The sequence below is a fragment of the Engystomops pustulosus genome, chromosome 1 (genome assembly GCF_040894005.1).
Source record: "Engystomops pustulosus chromosome 1, aEngPut4.maternal, whole genome shotgun sequence".
NCBI classification, from domain to species: domain Eukaryota; kingdom Metazoa; phylum Chordata; class Amphibia; order Anura; family Leptodactylidae; genus Engystomops; species Engystomops pustulosus.
The window spans coordinates 247,259,910-247,278,197 of NC_092411.1; the positions used below are offsets into that span (position 1 = coordinate 247,259,910).

General features: G+C 40.1%; 1 long non-coding RNA gene across 2 annotated transcripts; it reads left to right on the plus strand.

The window, feature by feature from the left end:
- The first annotated feature begins 8,392 nt into the window (after positions 1-8,392).
- Positions 8,393-15,353, plus strand: LOC140108083 (uncharacterized). Of its 2 annotated transcripts, none has more exons than XR_011851040.1 (3): positions 8,393-8,449; positions 13,207-13,293; positions 15,240-15,353. It is a non-coding gene; the product is annotated as an uncharacterized lncRNA (long non-coding RNA). The 2 variants fall into 2 exon arrangements; XR_011851041.1 differs by having other exon boundaries at positions 13,207-13,273.
- Positions 15,354-18,288: the final 2,935 nt, after the last annotated feature.

The following is an 18,288-nucleotide window of genomic DNA, read 5'->3' on the forward strand; positions in this document are numbered from 1 at the left end:
GTCCTCCATGAGTGTACACATCAGACGGAGGCAGCAGGTTGGAAAGAAATCGCTTGCTGCATCTTTCCATCCAGCTTTCATTCATGTATACAATGTACGTCTTCCTGGGTTATACGCTGAGTGTATACAAAAGGCGAGGTGTAAACCTGGCCTCATCTGTATGGTATGAAGAAGGTTTAGCTACAGAATATAATAATATGCTACAATATAAACAGATTTATCACTCATACAAATTAAGAAGCCTTAACTGATATCACACTAGATATATAGTCACTAGGGGGTTAAAACACTCATTTTTTGACCATTTAAATGGAATATGTAACCCTACATTTTAACAACAAATCCCCAGACTTGAGTTGTATGCTGAGAACTCACATGTGATAAGGACATTCCTCTCTTCCCAGCTGGTTGTACTACTCCTTTATGACCTCATACAATGTCTGCATCTGTAAAGACATTACTAATAATTTATTCTAGAAATAATTGCTGTTTCTGAGCGAAATTGATTTTCCATGAAATGTTTGATGACTGTAACATCTTTGATGATGTCTGAAAACTATCTATGTTGTATCCATTTATCTGTCAGATTGTAATCCAGTAAAGTAACCTGGGATATATTTAGGTCACATTAACATAATCTTGATAATATGAAAGGCTTTTGGCTGAAAAAATCATTAACAGAGCGAGAAAAGTTAATGAAAAACATAGAGGACGTAGAACTATTGGATATTTTTTTATATGTATAAGCTATGGTAATGAAGGGAGAAGTTAGACACTTTTCTTGCCAACACTTTTCTTGCCAACAGCACCTTTCTTGCCAACCTTGGTAAAGCAAAAATTGGTCCAGGCCATTTTAGAAGTCCTTGTGATAACAGAAAAGAAACATCCAGCTGAAGACTTCTTCCAGTTTGTTTCAGCAATCGGTAAGGGTCAATGAAAACCTCTGTCGAGTCACTATGATCTGTCAGAAGCTGTTTACCCTTGGAACCTAAATTTTATGTCAGTGTGTATCAAGCTACATAAGTAGAAGGCAGAAAAAGGCCTGTTCCATCAAATTTAAAGGGAACCTGTCATCAGAAATTGACCTTATAAACCACTGTATGTCTGCTATAAAGCAGCTACACATCTTTCAGGTGAAGTTTCTTTCATGGCCCAGTGCGGTGGCAAGTTAGAGCTGTATGTAGTCATGGTGGCGGAGAGTTTAGCATTGAAGTCAGGATTATCCCTAAGCCCAAACTTAATATGATACATGAAACATGATTATAAGAATATCTTCTCTGCTGTAGAAGACATCAAGCACCCAGTCTTGTCCGTTTAGTGATAATCCTGGTCATAAGGGCATCATATACAATAGTGGGGATGTTCTGGGGTGGGGAGAGCTTGACTTTAAAGCCCTTTTTTAGGATGATGCCACCACTCTGGGCCATGAAAGAAACATGAACTAAAAGATGTTAAGCTGCTTGACAAAATACTGGTAAGGGTTTATTTTTCCTGCTGACAGGTTCCCTTTAAGAATCTAGTCACCTAGTTTAGAGCCCTCCCTGGACCTTTCATAAAGGGTTGACAACCTGATCTTAAAGGAAATCTATCAATAGCTGGTAGACATATTAAACTACAAATACTAACCTACGCTCTTCTTAATGTTAATACCGGCAATGACCTTCGAATTAGCAGTCTGGAGCACAGAGACAACATGTCATGCCTCCTGCATGACAGATGCTTCCCTCTGCTAATTCTAAGTTTCTTTTCTAGTTGATCTCGGTGTGTGAAGCTTAGAGAAGGTCATCAACATCAAGAGGAGCGCAGGTAAGTATGTGTAGTTTAATATATCGACCAGCTACCAGTAAAGAACTTTAAACTTAAAGGGGTGTTGTCACCAACTCTAACCCTCTAGAGTAGGGTCAAAAATCCATTCTAGCATTCTTATCTTTGATATAATATCAAATTGTTCTGGGTACTATAGAGCCAATGGCGGGGGCCACTAAAGTAACCCTACTTATCTGTTCTGTAGAAAACAATTCCTTTAGGACTGATCTAATAGCAAGCTAGGGATCCTCCAAGGTATAGTAGTCCGTAACAGTGGCTTACGTAGAATTCACAGATTAAGTTTTATTTCCAGGTTTATGATGTAAGTTGAGTAGAAGCCTACGGGAGCTTTGATATGGGCCTCACTGGAGGGAAGGAAAAAACAGACTTCCTATTCTTGCATAAGACGCTTTGTTGGTTGAAATCCGATTGATAGTCACATGATACAGCTGAGGACGAGAAGGCAACAGACAAGAGGACAACAGAAGATGACTTTTATTACAATTCACATCCTAAGGAGACAGAGAACATTTTTGGTGAGAATTCTATTTAAATTAGGAACTGGATTGTATCTTTTTGCACCTATCTCCACCTTGTTTTAGTACATGTACACCTGTTCTGCTGAGGGTCAGAATAATATTTTTCTTTCGTATTTCTTAAATACTTGCTGTTTTCATTAGGAATCAGAGGGAACGATCAATGGGATAATGTTTTGGTAAACAATTTAAAGTACAAGCATGATATCTGTGCATATGTTTCATGTAATCACATTAAGTATGGGCCTAGGGATAATTTTGTGTTTATGTGTGTGGGGCCCAGTTGAGATTTTTGAAAAACACTGCTCTATAAATTATTATAGTCATTCTCTGACCCTAAAACTATTCTAGAGGTCATTGTGTCATCATCAGTCATAATCAACCTCCCAAAGTCATCATCGTAGCTTTAAATTACACGTCTCATTATCTGGGAATGCTTTTAGTGATTTGCTGATTGCTGGATGTCTTTATGGGTATTTAAATATCCCAACCAACACCCAAAATGACACAATTAGATCTAGGATGAACGGGTCACTAGATACATGTGGATGATTATCAGTTATAAAGTCCATTAGAAAGATTGTAAAACTTGTTAGATGATTGGGCAAGGAATGTCTAATGATAGAAAGAAGGAAAGATGAACACTTTGGGGACATTTATCAGGACTTGTAAGCCAGGGTTTTTGGCGTACAAGCCCTGAAATAATCACGATTTCTGGCACAATACTAAGAATTGCCATTATTTTACCCTTTATGCCTCGGCTACTTGGTGTCGAGGGGTGTAAATTGGGCGTACCCCGGCTGCAGAGTGGAGTGCAATTCGTTCCAACCCCCTAATCTGAACATTAGCTATGGCCGGCACCTGTTAAAGGGCAATTCTATGCTAAGCCGAAAGCTAAACATTCTACTGAAGAATTGCTGTAGGGTGCAGCTGCCCACCGGGTATGTCTGGCACTTAGATGGGGGCGGGGAAAACATCATACATTGACTAAATAACCCCTATTGTGCACCAGCCTTAATTTTCTCCCTGCCAGAGCATGGCATGCCAGATTTACTGAGGGGTTCCAGGCTGGGGTACATTTTAGCCATAACTGCCCTTCCCACTATTCAGCAAAGTGATATAAGTTGCAGAAAACCCTCAAGAAGTTGTGACACCTGGCCAGACGCCAGAAATTGTGACTTTATATCTGCCCAAATTAATTAGAAAAAATTATCGGAATGAAAATATAGTCCACTCTGCAAGCAGCATACTATAGAGCAAAAAGTGCTGAGCACATTGTACATAGTACAAGTACAGCCTGCATGTTATAGAGCAGGTGGAGCTGAGTAGATTGTATATAGTGTAATATAGGCAGCCGGTATGTTATAAAGAAGGATGAGCTAAGCATATCTTACATAGTATCCTATCTATAGGCAGCATGTTATAGAGCAGGAGGAGCTGAGCAGATTGTACATAGTGTAATATCTGCAGTAGGTATGTCATGAATAAGGATGAGCTAAGCATATCTTACATAGTAGCCTATCTATAGGCAGCATGTTATACAGCAGGAGGAGCTGAGCAGATTGTACAGTATGCCACTTTTTTATTTAAATATCTGCTCATACAGGGCTTAGGAGTCCAGTGGGTGGTCCTACTGGTAGGCTGGAAGCTGTCTCTGTATGTATCTCATACAGAAAAGGCTGTAAATAAGTTATTCGTGTTGCTTACAATAGCATTCTCATCTTTCATTCACCAATGGGGACCAACTTCATCCAAGGTCTAATGAAAACCAAAACATGACCTGACACCAGATACCCCTTACAGGTTGGACAGGGGAGGATGGCAAAAACCAAACCTATTCCTCTTGTCTGATTTAGTCACAGTCAATAGTAAACCCAAGAAACTAGCTGATTACAAAGGCTGGCAGTGAAAACTTGTACCATACTGTACATTATTCCAGGAGCAATGACAGTCACGTAAGCGAATACATTGGGGCAGATTTACTTACCCGGTCCGTTCGCGATCCAGCGGCGCGTTCTCTGCGGTGGATTCGGGTCTGGCCAGGATTCATCAAGGTAGTTCCTCCGATGTCCACCAGGTGGCGCTGCTGCACTGAAAAGCATCTGAACGCACTCGAGTTCACCGGGCCGGACCAAGTGAAGGTAAGCGCGTCCCAAGCGACACTTTTATTGGTTTAAATGCGGCGATTTTTCCGAATCCGTCTGGTTTTTCGCTCGACCATGCCCCCCGATTTCCGACGCGTGCATGCCGGCGCCGATGCGCCACAATCCGATCGCGTGCGCCAAAATCCCAGGGCAATACAGGGAAAATCGGCGCAAATCTGAAATATTCGGGTAACACGTCGGGAAACCGCGAATCGGGCCCTTAGTAAATTACCCCCATTGTCTCACTAAGAATACTTAGGAGACAAGTCCTTAGCGAAGGAGCCTCCATTATGATGTCAGAGTTGACCATATATGCAGGCATTGCCCTGATTTTTCTACACCCTTAACAATAACATTCTGACCAAAGAATTCTTGGTATAAAATAAACAATAACGTTGATACTTTATTACAAAATTCTATTGTAAAACATAACCCAAGGAAGTTTCAGAGCAGATGAAATGCTGTGAATGCAAATTTTATAGTGTCCCATCCCCCACCCCCCAAAAAATTCTCTGATCATTAAACACAGCTCAGGGAAAGCCCATGTAGAGATGCAGACACCTATTAAACACTGGTATCTGCATGACATTATGACGGAACAACTGAAACACGTGCATGGAGCGATGTGCTGGAATTTGTAACTTCAAACAGATGGTTGCATACTTAAACACAAAATAAAGTGGGTTATTTTAGCATCAGATATACATATGAACCGGCTCGCTGGACAGAGTTCAAGGTTAGGTTTTAAATGCCCAATCAACATCCAATCCCTCAAGGAAAATTAGAATTTTCAAAACAGAATTCCTGCTGCTTTGTGGAAGGAGTGGTTGGTACTATTAAGGTTATAAAGAAAAAAGGGCTCGGATCTACAGATATTTTTAATATACCTTTGGCCTAAATACGATCTACAGATGCCAGGAGAAATGGCAAATATAATAAGAAAATGAAATACAGTTTTTGATTGTGGAGTGACTTAATAAACTGGAGATGGAGGGTGGGTTCAATAGGTTCCAAAGGAATTCGATTTCTTGTGTAAGGAGGGAAGGATTCATTGAGCTGAATATAGATTGAAGATGCGAAGAAGGAGAACGTTAGGGAAATATCAGAGGAGGATGAAAATAATCCTTAAAATGTCGTACATCGCAATGAAATGTTGTCCTGTAGAAATCCAAGGATAATTCATTGATAATTCAATCTAATGATGATTAAAAGAATTAGGAAGTCCAAATGTAACCGCAACCTTTCATATAGATCCAACCTCACTCCAGAGATGACCTTTCTCTGTACATCAATTCATATTTATATCATTCCATATTTATATCTCCAGCAAACGTAAAAGTTGTGGTAAAAGTGTAGTGGCACTCACCAGATGCGTTTTCAATCTTTTACTCAGCAGAGTGGTAGTACGGACAAACATCAGACCGCGGCAAGCGGCGGGCCATTTCGCGCCAAACTGGCGTTTTCTCAAGCCTACCTGCTCTCCAGCAAGATCAGGATGGAAATACGTACTCTGCTGGTTTTTCAACCAGTATTTCCAGTTGAGAATCTGTTGGTGAAAGGAACAGCTCACCTCCAGGTGCAAGACTCGATTTTGGAAAGACTCCCGCTTCATGTGTGCATACGCTTGAGCAGTGAAAATCAGCGCTCACTTGTCTGATTAAATAGAAGCTTTAGCTTTATTGATCCAAACATAGAGTAGCACAGAACAGTACATCCAGGAAACATGCAAATGCCGGCATACATGCAGGCCTGAAATGTGTCATTAAATATTAATATATATTTTACTAATATTATTTAATATAATAATATTTTAACTATTGTCTGCTAAAAAACATCTACAGATACTTACCTAAGCTCCTCTTCATCCCAATCATAGCGGCGGTCTTCACTAGGCTTGACACACCGGGATCACCCAGAAAAGAAACTTATAATTAGCAGTCCTGAGTTCAGGGACAAGATGTCCAGCGTTACAGGGTGCTAATTATGCTTGCCTTCGCCACCTCCCTCTCCAGTGCTAGAAGGGGGGGGGTGACGTCAAGTGAGAGATGTGAATTCACACCTCCTGAGTGATAGATGCCTCCCTCTCCCATGATGGAGAGGGAGGTGAAGTCACAAAGGGAGCATACATAATTATCAGCCCGGGTAACTAATTAGAAGTTTCTTTTCTACGTGATCCCAAGATGTCAAGCTTAGCGAAGACCATTGCTGGGATCGGGATGAAAATTAGCGTAGGTAAGTATGTTTAGGTGTTTTTAAGATTTTTTAAATGGTAGAGTTCCATTAAGCCTAGTCTTGTCTTGTATGTATAAAACTACATTGGGAGAATTCCCAACCTATACTTACAACGGAGCACTACAAAATATCCTCTCATAAATGCTGATAAAGTTAGATATTTCCTCATTCCCCTGGAATGTGGGAAAGCCTAAAGACAGCAATGTTGGATCAATTGTTCAGAATTGTTTTATTTTAACCTGTGTAGGATCTAATGTGTAGAGATAAAGGATCTAGAGAGATTAAGTTCTCTAATTGTACTTTGTTATACCCAAAAGGATAAAAATTGTGCCATTTGCCAACGGATTCCATAAAAATTCAGACCCCAGACCACCTAATCCTAAAATCCTTATCTGTGCATGTTCTTCTGCAGGTCATGCTCTAGTGCCAGGGATTGTTTCTCTTAGCTTGTGCCCTAATATTTGGCAAAAAAAGCCACAAGGTGCATTAATTATGGGCAGCATGGTGGCTAAGTGGGTAGCACTTCTTCCTTCAGCGCTGCGTTCCTGGGTTCAAGTCCCACTCTGCAAAGAGTCTGTATGTTCTCTCTGTGTTTGCGTGGGTTTCCTCCGGGTCCTCCAGTTTCCTCCCACACTACAAAACATACTGATAGGTTGATTAGACTGTGAGTCCCATGGGGACAGGGACCAATTTGGCAAGCTCTGTGCAGCGCTGCATAATATGCAGGCGCTATATAAATAAAGGAATTATTATTATTATTATTATTATTAAGTATTTTGACATTTGTTGAGTGTCTCAACCCCCTCCCTCCCCGCCGTTAACACCAGCGATCAGCACTGGCACAGATTTTGCTTTGCTTGGTTGTTTACCATGGGAATTCATAGCTCGACGGAGGAGAGGGTAGGTGGATGTTGTTGGTAAGGGTTACTAGCACATGCAGGTTCATGATCAGTGCAGGAGGATATCAGTCCTGGCAGCATGTAAAAAAAATTCCAGGACCTGCAGTGATATTATAAGCATGTGACTGACTACATGCTTCAGATCATACAATTACGTACACAGAGTGCTATCTAGCAGAGCTAAATACATGTGTAAGCAGTTTTCACTGAAAAGAACATGCAAAGTTAGTAAATGTGTGTGAGTGAATATACAGTGCAACCTCTCTGAGGAGAAAAGGGTGGTCTGCAAAAAGATTACATATACAGGCGGTCCCCTACTTAAGAACACTCGACTTACATACGACCCCTAGTTACAAACGGACCTCTAGATGTTGGTAATTTACTGTACTTTATTCCTAGGCTACAATGATCAGCTGTAACAGTTATCAAATGTGCCTGTAATGAAGCTTTAGTGTTAATCCTGGTTCTTATGACAATCCAACATTTTTAAAATCCAATTGTCACAGAGACCAAAAAAGTTCTGGCTGGGATTACAATGATAAAATATACAGTTCCGACTTACATACAAATTCAACTTAAGAACAAACCTACAGACCCTAATTTGTATGTAACCCGGGGACTGCCTGTAATGGCAAAAAAATGTAAAAAATCAGTGATTGAATTAAAAAACTGTCTTTCAGAGAGGTGACTTTCTGGAGAGGTAACATATTTTATAGCCGAAACGTCGTCTTTGCCCGGACCCATTACGGCTTTGCACATAATCACTATTTGCTTTTGCTCTCTCACCTTGGTAGGCCGGCCCCTTTCTTTATTAACCATATAACAATTAAAGGTATGTACACAGTACATACATTGCCATTGCTGTAAGACCTGACATTTTAAAAAAGTGGGGGGTGCTAGGTATTGTTGAATCACACTCCAGCAGTGCTACAACAATTTTTTGTCAAGTAACTTTACAGATAGACTTTAAGATATTATTTCACATTTATGTCTGTGCTGCGCTTCCACTGTGTTTTGTCCCCGTTGTGTCTCTGTTTTGCTTCCGTTTTGTCTCTGTGTCTGCAAAAAAAACTGTAGGTTTAACATTAAAAACACCTGGTTTCTCAGACTCATCAGTGAAAAAACTGACCCATAGACTCCATAGACTCCTAATGCCTTTCATGATCTGCATCAGTGAAAAAAAACGGATATGATTAAAAAATTTTTCCAGGGATCAGTGAAAAAATAAGCCAATGTGAAAACGGCCATTGTAAACAATGGCTTTGCGAGGCATCCATGGAAATCACTGAACCACGGATGTGAAAAACAACGCCAATGTGAAAGAGCCCTAACCGTTCCATGAGTAGGAAGACAACTACTTAAAAATTTCCCTTATATGTTCAGAATCCTGACTGAAATGATCAGTATTAGGAATTTATTAGCTGCCCATAGTCTGGATAGTGTGCTCTTAGTTTGGACATTTGTTTTTAATATGTATGGTTCTCCTCAAATAAGCTATTATTCCTGGGTGTAGCCTTCAATGAATCACACAATGTTATGGAAAGCAGCAGGTTATGGGGGGTTAATTTCTCTCAGGTTTTCCGTTCTGGATTTTTTTTATTTTATACTCTTATATAAAATATTACAGATGGGCAATGTAATCTAAAAATAAAGCTCATTATAGGTGGAGATGTATAAAAGAGATCAGTCATATCCTAGTGATAATCTTTTAAGTGTATGTAAGCAGGGCCGGCGCTAGGGGTAGGCAAAGGTGGCAATTGCCCAGGGCCCCCTGAAAGGGGAGAATCTCTTCTTTTAAATGAATCTTGAATTTTGTTTCTAGGTGCCATGGATCCAGAGATATTCAGGTTTAAAGTGAGAATATCAGGTGCCATTTTTATATATAAAAATCACTCCCAACGGCAGTTTAACAGTTATTATCTCCGTTTTCCTACATTTTAGAAACACAAATTTAGATTCATATAAAAGAGGAGACTCTCTTCTTTCATAGGAAAAAAGAAGTGAGGTTCTATGTGTCACAGAGCCAGAGAAACTGGCCCCTGAAATTGACACCCCCTTCCCAATCCAGATTCTTAGCCATCAGGCTTCAGGGAGAACTTACTGCACACAGGAGCTGCAGCACCTCACAGATAATGGAAAAATTCACTTTATATGTTACTACATTTTGAGAAGGGATAATATCAACTAATATTCATGTTTTTAACCCTTCTCTATGCAGAACTATCTAAGAACACACTTTGGGCCACATGTATCAATCGTTTTTTTCTGTTGTTTTTGCGCCTTTTCATTCAGGCGCACTGTTTTTGTGCCATTTTTGCAACTAAACGCCAAACTAGCCGTGCAGCAAAAATAAGCAGCTTTCCCTCATTTATCCTAGCAATCCAGATGTTTTGCTGCGCCTAATTATATTCATCACTTGCGACTTTTCATTTAGGCGCAAAAACGGGCGCAAAAACACTCCAGCCCGAAGGTGGCGTTATCTGAGAAGAAAGCACTGAGCCCCTTTGCAGAACAGCTCAGCTCAGCCAGATACTGCAGACACTAGAACAGATCATACAGACATGAGATACTCTGCAGACAGGAGCTGCAGACTCTATTTACAGTTCATCACCTTCTATTTACAAAACATTCTGCAGAATCCTGAGCTCACAGCAAGAGAGAAGAGAACTTTGCAGAATGTTGCACATAGTACTGACAAGTGTCCCCCATGTAATTCTGCACAGTATCACCAGTGTTTCTGAGGGGGATACTGTGCAGAATTACAGGGGTGCAGCAGGAGACCAGCACTGGGGGATCCCCTCCAGGAGAAGCCCCTGCTGAGGAGGTAACTGGGTGCAGGGTGTCACACACCTGGGTGCTGCTGTGAGTGTTATCTTCATTCTGGGCTGTGGGAGAAGCAGAGAGGAGCTTGTAGCAGGATCACATGTAAGTGTCTGAATCTAACATTGCGCCTAAACTGTTTTAAAGTAAAGTGATTAATAAGAGGCAGAAAATATACTTATCACAGATGGTTGTAGCTTGTGATAATTCTGGAAAACAGTGCGCCAGAATTTAGGCGCAACTACTACACTTAGGCGCACAAAAGTGATAAATGTAGCCCTTTCTCTCTTATTCCCTTTTATTTTGTGTTACTGTTTTAGGAAAGTAGATTTTCTTTATATAAGTATCTGGATTTGTACATATTTTAGAGGAAATTTTGAATGTTAATTGCCAAATGCATCGCCTGCTTGTCTGCTTTCAAAATTCTATAGGTTTTATGGCGCCTTTACTTTTTATTCTGTTTTATTGATATATTTTGCAGGTTGTGACTGTCTAAAAATTTCTAGCTGAAAAGCAGATCTCTAGTTATTACAGTTTTAGTGATATTATGTGGATTTATTTATGTGAACATATCAATATGGGACATTTGTGAACTGTACAAATGTCCATGTATTACATTTAGGAGATGTGAAGGTAAACATTTTCTGTTTGGATCAAATTTTTTGCCATCAAAGTAAAATTTTAAGTATTTTTAATAAAATGTTTCAATTTGAATCAAAATTGCATGAAGGCGCCTATGTCTATAAAATCCTTGATGCAATTTTGAAAATGGGGCAATTGTTTGCTTTCAGAAAATATAGGTCCCTCTCCCCAATGGGCCTCACAGTCTAATCAACCTACCAGTAATTTTTTGGAGTGTGGGAGGATACCGGAGGACCCGGAGGAATCCCACGCAGACACACGCATACAAAATCTTTGCAGATGTTGACCAGCACTGCAAGGCTGTAGTGCTAATCACGGAGACACCATGCCGCCCATAAATCTCCCTATCATTTATCTATCTCCTATAAAATTCTCCCATATTACAGTTTGTTTTACCATACTAAATGGAGCCTCTTGCTTACTGTGACTGGTCATAAAATAGTTTTATTTTGGGGACCCACTTTTAGTTTTGCCCAGGGCCCCACTTTGTTTAGAACCGGCCCTGTATGTAAGTATAATCAGGGAACATATTATTATTATTTATAGGGGGGCAATGATTCCATGGTGTTGTACAATTAGTAAGGGGTTCATGTGCATTACATTAAGACAAGAACAAACAGAAGACTACAGTAATCAGGAAACAAGTGAAAGGGGGACCTGGCCTGTGAGGGCTCACAATCTAGATGGGAGGGTAGAGGGAGACTCGAGGTGGGGGAGGAGAACAGTGTAGTTATTGAGTTTTGCAAGCAATCCTAAATTAATGGGGTTTCAGGTTACTTTTGAAGGTTTGGACACATTTTGGTAGAGAGTTCCGGAGTTTGGGAGATGCACGGTAGAAGTCCTGGATGCAGTTGTGAGAAGAGTGGATGGTAATAGAGTGAAGCTGAAGATCCTATGAGGAGCGGAGATTACATCTGGGGTGGTATTGGCTGATGAGTCCAGAGATATATGGAGGAGACAGGTGGTGGACAGGTTTGTAGGTCATGGTTAGTATTTTAAACTGAATTGGTTGTGCAATGGGTAACTAGTGGAGAGACTGGCAGAGAGGAGAAGCGAGGAGACAGATGGATTAGCCATTTTCTACTTTTTTAACAAAAATGACCTGTGAATTTTGCATATTATTAGAGGAGTCTTCCAAGTTTGTTGAGGATGAGTAAGTGAGCCTATCTAGGCTGTATAATCCCGGTTTGGGATAGGTTTATGTTAGTTCTTGATTAGGGTGAAATTGCTCGCCCTAGACAGTTGTATTTTATTGTAGAGGCGGTCCCCTACTTAAGAACACTCGACTTACATACGACCCCTAGTAACAAAGGGACCTCTGGATATTGGTAATTTATTGTACTTTAGTCCAAGGCTACAATAATCAGATATAACAGTTATCACAGGCGTCTGTAATAAAGCTTTAGTGTTAATCCTGATTCTTATGACAACCCAACATTTCTAAAATCCAATTGTCACAGAGACCAAAAAAGTTCTGTCTAGGATTACAATGATAAAATATACAGTTCCGACTTACATACAAATTCAACTTAAGAACAAACCTACAGACCCTATCTTGTATGTAACCCGGGGACTGCCTGTATTGTATTTCTATCTATCTGTATTGTATTTGTATCTTTTATAATTAAAAACAAATAAATTCAAATATGAAAAAAAAAGATGAGCGAGTAAAGTAGCAGTCAGGAAGACATAGGGGCTTATTTACTAAGGGTCCACGGATCCCGTTTCCATCGGACTTCCTGACATTTTCAGGGATTGCACGACAGGGACAGGTATTTAGAAGGGGATTGTGTCGCATGCAATCGGATTTTGGTGCAATCGACAGAAATGGGGGGGGGGGTCGGGCCATTGAACGATCTGACGGATTCGGACTGAGAGCGGGACTTTAAAATTGTGTGGTAAGACAATGCACGTACATGCACCATGAAGACAAAGGTGAACTCTGTCGGACCTGAGCGAGGAAGCGACACATGCAGGTTATCGGTCGCACAATCTTAGTGAATCCCGTCGGTGTGCATTATTGTCAGAACAATGCACTCCGGGTGAAGGTAAGTAAATGTGCTCTATTGTACCATTGCCTTTCTGTTTTAGAGCTCTCATGATCAAATACCTTGCTCTTTATTTCAGGTTTCCCTCGTCATCTTTTCATAGCTCCTATCTGGAACAATTGTAGACATCTAACAAGCGCAATGTAGTAAGTGCCAAGACTCAATGGTATGTTTAGTCTATATATCAGCCAGTTTGTTATCACTTTGTGATGTATCCTCCTATGTTGGACAGGCTGCTCACTATTTTTCCAGTATAAATCACTATATATTTATCTGTACGAAATAGATTGTAGCAACATGGGTGGTGGGCAAAGTAATAGAGCGGGGAGGACTTCAAGGTATCCAAGGCCGGTTTCACATTTATAGTAACCTAAAACATGTCCACTTGTGCTCCAACATGTTATTTTAGTACAGATGGTACTCAAAGATATTGAGATTTGGGCCTCTATATGTATAAAATTGCCAGAAATGAAACAACTTAGGTCACACTGTCCGCTTAGTTGGATATTACCGTACAATATATCATCTGAGTTTGGGAAAACACAAAAACATTCAAAGCAAATAAAATGGAATTATGTGGCATATTTGAGATTATAATCATCTCTAGTTTAGTTTATTGATCACATATTTGTACTGAGATAGATATTGACATCCTTCACTTATTCAAGTCAATGGAGTAATATTACCCCAAGGATGTAAGTACCTCAATCGGTCGTAAAAGAATCCGTAATGGTCTATTATCATTTCATCTAGAAGATGCAGTCACAACATTTTAGGGCAGTGATGGCGAACCTTTTAGAGCCTGAGTGCCCAAACTTCAACCAAAAGTGACTTATTTATTGCAAAGTGCCAGTGCAGCACTTTAAGCAGTAATGTATTTCTCCTTGTTCATTGACAACTTTCAATCCTTCAGCCTCCCAAGGACACCACCCCAGTTGAAAGGAGGAGGGCAAATTCATCCATCATTGTAGGAAGATTCTGCAGGCAGATTCTTTGAGGTTCTATCTGGTGAACTTCATTCTGGGGTGATGGCATGGGTGACCACAGAAAGGGCTCAGAGCGCCGCCTCTGGCACCCGTGTTCTAGGGTTTCAATGTGAACCTTTTTACTTACTGTATATAGTCGTGTATTAAGTCGTATTAAGTCGTGTAGAAGCTGAGATTTTCAGCACAAAACAATCACCTTATACACGAGTTTATAAAAAAATAAACTTACAGACTCACCTTCAGTTGCTCCCTGAAGCTCCGTGCAGCTCCTCTTCCTTCTCTTTGCATGTAACAGCGGGCAGAGACACGTCCATGCGCTATGCTCACCAGCGCACACTATGATGCGGGGGTGACATCGCTGGTGATATTACCAAATATTCAGCCCCCCACACATACACACATTACAAAAAACATGAGGTAAAGTTGCCAACCCCTTCAAGGACAAAAAACTAATTTCTTTGCATGTGTCAGATAGGCAGAGACACGTCCATGCACTCTGCCCACCAGCACACACTATGAAGAGTACATGGTCCCTGCTGCCTGCTCTGTTACACACGAAGAGAAGAAAGAAGAGGATCCGTGTGGAGCATTAATCTCAAATAAGTCAAACCAACAGTTGACAAAAGTGTCTTAGGTGAATAGCAAAATGTGTGAAATCACACAACTTCGGTGACCATGATATATCTGGTGTGTTCAAACAGAAGGTGTAAAGCCTAAAACCTCATTTAAAGGGGTTGGCCACTTTACCTCATGTTTTTTGTAATAATGTGTGTGGAAGTGTGGGGGGGTGGGCAGGATATTAGGTAATTTACCAATATACATCTATTAAAAGTTCTGCACGCTTTATTAATATGTAAAGTGAAGCCTCCCATGCTTCACTTTATGGAACATTTAATAGATGTATATTGGTAAATTACCTTACATTACCTAATTACCTAATTTGCATACCCTTTTCCATAAGAGAATTACAAAGGATGTAAGACTCTTTAAGTTCTCCCAAAGCAGAGACAGAACCCCTTTAAACTTAAAACACTAATATTAAATATTCTCCAATGGTGTTTAGAACATAGACTCTACCTCCATTCACAATATCAAACTATGAACTGTTACTTCTTCATCCTGACAGGCAACCAAAGCAAATAAGAACAAAAGTGTAGAGTAAAGATCAATGATGTGTGAAAAGTCAAAGGATGTCAGTGAAAATAAAGAAAATTTAAGCTATAAACCTGGCTATCAAGAACTTTCTTCTCCCTCAGTTCTTTGCTATAATTGTCCTGTCTGCTAGACAAAATTCCATGAATGAAATGTGCTGCTGCCTAGAAACCCTGAGCTTCCTGTATTTCACTCTGCAAAGCTCATGGGGCAGTCGCTCACAGGATGCCAGGGTCTACAAGTTATAAAGTTCATTCTTCTTTATATGAAGTTCTGGAATCCTTTGTAGTTTACAAGGAGCGATGTAAAAAGTTGTTATATTTAGAGAAAGGAAAATAAACATGGCCCAAAAAGTTCAACTGGAGAACGTCAAATGCCAGCGAGGCTTTCTTTCTGATTTGATAGTGAATGGGGCATCCTATAGCACAGTCCATGGCTACACTTTTCCCTTGGGAAAGCCAATAGCAGCTGACCCTCCTTATCTCTGCCTGCGAAAGGGTAATTAGCGGGAACACTGTACAGTTCATGTCCCTGACATTTATGGCATCAGTAATTAACTTGTAACTAGTGTATAACTGCTAGGCTAGATAACCCCAATCAGGCAGCAGTACATGGAAATCACTGAGCTACAAACAGGGAGATAAATCTTAAGCACAGGGAACAGGATTCTCATAGACAGCCTTAATATCACACAAATAGAAGACTTTCAGCCATTTGTAAGGGGCTGCTTCTTTCAAAAATCTTAAAGGGGTTGTCTACTCATCCACAAAGCTTCTTTAACAAAGCCATATGTAAGTATTATTCAAGCTCACCTGTCCTGATGTGCCAGGAGCCCCGTGCCAGACTCTGGATTTCCTTTTCTGGTGTTGGAATATAGCGACTCAATTGCTGTCTTGCCAAGGGGTCAACATTAGGGCCAGTCTTTAGTTGTAGTAGTGTTGTACCTCAAATATGAGATTCAGTGTCAGTATCATAACAGAGGGGTTAGAATAATTGTATCACAAAGTTGTGTATGACTGAAAAACTCTTATAATAGATATTTATTTTTATAGGGCCATCATATACCACAGCGCTTTACAAATCATGGTGGACATATATATATATATATATATTTATTTTCAGTTTTTCCTTACCAGTAATTGAAAATAACTTGCAGCAGACAATAACAGAAACTTTTAAAAGTCCACTGAATTCTATGAACATTTTAACAACCACTTTAGACTTGTGTTATTATCGTACATACAAGATACATCTGAAGCGGATTGGAAAATATTCTGATGCAATTCAGTGTCAGAAAATCACCATGTTGACTAAAATTTGATTTGCTCTACTCTACTTATATTCATTTAATTTTCAAGTTGATTTTTCTTTTTCAAAAAGTGCATAAAAGTCTACATAAATGTATAAAGGCGGTCCCCTACTTGAGAACACCCAACTTACAGATGACCCCTAGTTACAAACAGACCTCTGGATGTTGGTAATTTACTGTACTTTAGTCCCAGGCTACAATGATCAGCTGTAACAGTTATCACAAGTGTCTGCAAATAAGATGTATTGTTAATCCTGGTTCTTATGACAACCCAACAATTTTAAAATCCAATTGTCACAGAGACCAAAAAAATTTGTCTGTAGTTACAATGATAAAATATACAGTTCTGACAAATTCAACTTAAGAACACATCTAAAGAACCTATTTTGTATGTACCGGGGACTACCTATATATCTGATGCAACCACTTTTATGATGTTAGACAATGACCCAGATTTATCAAAAGTAAGGCAAACTGCAGTTTACCTCCCTCACAAATGTGCAGGGTGCACCAGATTATTGAACACTGGGGCACGCTTTTCAATTATCTCTCTCTCGCTGCACTGTGGGAATTAAGCACCAACTTTTTTTAGGTACACCATTAACATATAGGGGCGCATTTACTAAGGGTCCGGTGGACGCATTTCCGTCAGGTTTCCCCAATTTTTCCATTTTGCGTTGAATTGCCCCAGGTTTTTGGCACAGGTGATTGGATTGTGGCGCATCGGCGCCGGCTTTCATGCAACCCAAATCTGGGGCGTGGACGTCGGACAACCTGACTTATTCAGACAAACAGCGGAATTTAAAAATCAAATTGTGTCGCAAGATCAGCACTTATATGCACCGGGAAGAAGAAGGTGAACTCCGGCGGACCTCAGCAAAGAAGCGACACATGCAGGAAATTGGACGATCTTAGTGAATCGCAGCAGCTCCGAATCCTAGTTGGACATTCTGGATTGGCGGCGTCAACGGGACGGGTAAGTAAATGTGCCCCATAGTGTACCACACAATTCTGTCGAGTCGATGTATTAAATGTCTCCAACTTCTTTCTTGTGGGACACAGCGCAGCCGGCACACAAAACACTTGCTTTTGATTGCACATTCTTACTATTGCAAAGCGAGACAGAAAACCGGCGCAGTTTAATAGATCAGGCCCATTGGTTTTTGTCTTGGATATAGCAGAACCAAAAGTATCCAAGATGTGTATCTCTCCAGTCACTACTGTGCTCTGTAAAATGTAGTACGAAAATAAGTAAAAATAAGATTCATTTCCCATGTAACAACTAAACGGCATAATAGTTATTTCGGAATGAGCTGATATTTTGAATAGTTTGCTGTAGATGCATAGTTTGTTCCTTGGCATTAGTGCAAAATCTGTAACCTTCACCTCTCCTGTCCTGACTGTATCGACGTCAACTGGTCCCTAGCCGGGTGACTTTTATGATATCTAATTAAAATGTAGAAAATGATTATTTCTTGGGTCATAACCTGACAATGACCTTTTTTACATGCATATTTCGATGTGCAATTTGACCTCAAGGTTCTGAACCATCAGCAATTTTGGGAGTGAAATTGTGTGTTGGGGCCCTGATTAATTAAAAAAATATCCCAAAAGTAGTTAACAGTAAAACAGGCTTAGTCCGCAGCCAGGATCTCTTGCACAACGAATGTGTTTATCTGGTCATGACTTCATGGAATGGAAATGAATGCTGGAA